At 39.9% G+C, this 672-nt stretch overlaps 1 non-coding gene across 1 annotated transcript; it reads right to left on the bottom strand.

Annotated features, from left to right (window-relative positions):
- Positions 1-341: 341 nt before the first annotated feature.
- LOC128295907 (small nucleolar RNA R71) lies at positions 342-448 on the bottom strand. The gene has a single exon (XR_008286456.1). It is a non-coding gene; the product is annotated as a small nucleolar RNA R71 (small nucleolar RNA).
- Positions 449-672: the final 224 nt, after the last annotated feature.

Below are 672 nucleotides of genomic sequence, written 5' to 3' on the forward strand. Positions count from 1 at the left end.
CCTAATTTAACAGGAATTGGGTCAAGTATAGTTAGGCTTGCTATTGCTGCAAATAATTTTGAACTGAGACCTAACACAATTCAAATGATACAGTAGTTTGTTCAATTTGATGGTTTGTAGGATGAAGATCCCAACAATCATTTGGCGAATTCCCTGGAATTTTGCGACACATTTAAAAACAATGGCGTCTCTGATGATGCCATTCGCCTTCGGTTGTTTCCTTTTTGTTGAGGAACAAAGCTAAACAGTGGTTGAACTCGTTACCACGAGGGTCAATCACCACTTGGGAACAAATGACCAAAAAGTTTTTACTTAACTATTTCCCATCGGCTAAAATGGCTAAGTTGAGGAATGATATCTCTTCGTTTGTGCAGATGGATTTAGAGACACTCTATGATGCATGGGAGAGATATAAGGATCTTTTGAGAAGGTGCCATCACCATGGGTTACCACTTTGGCTACAGGTTCAGACGTTTTACAACGGAGTGGACCCCTCAACGAGGAAACTTATCGATGCAGCCGCTGGTAGAACTTTGAACAACAAAACACCTGAAGAGGCTTACGAATTTATTGAAGAGATGTCATTAAATAACTATCAGTGGCAAGTCATGAGAATAAAGCCAACAAAAGTAACCGGTGTTTTCAACCTCGACGTAGTTACTATGCTATCAA

The sequence above is a fragment of the Gossypium arboreum genome, chromosome 7 (assembly GCF_025698485.1).
Source record: "Gossypium arboreum isolate Shixiya-1 chromosome 7, ASM2569848v2, whole genome shotgun sequence".
NCBI classification, from domain to species: domain Eukaryota; kingdom Viridiplantae; phylum Streptophyta; class Magnoliopsida; order Malvales; family Malvaceae; genus Gossypium; species Gossypium arboreum.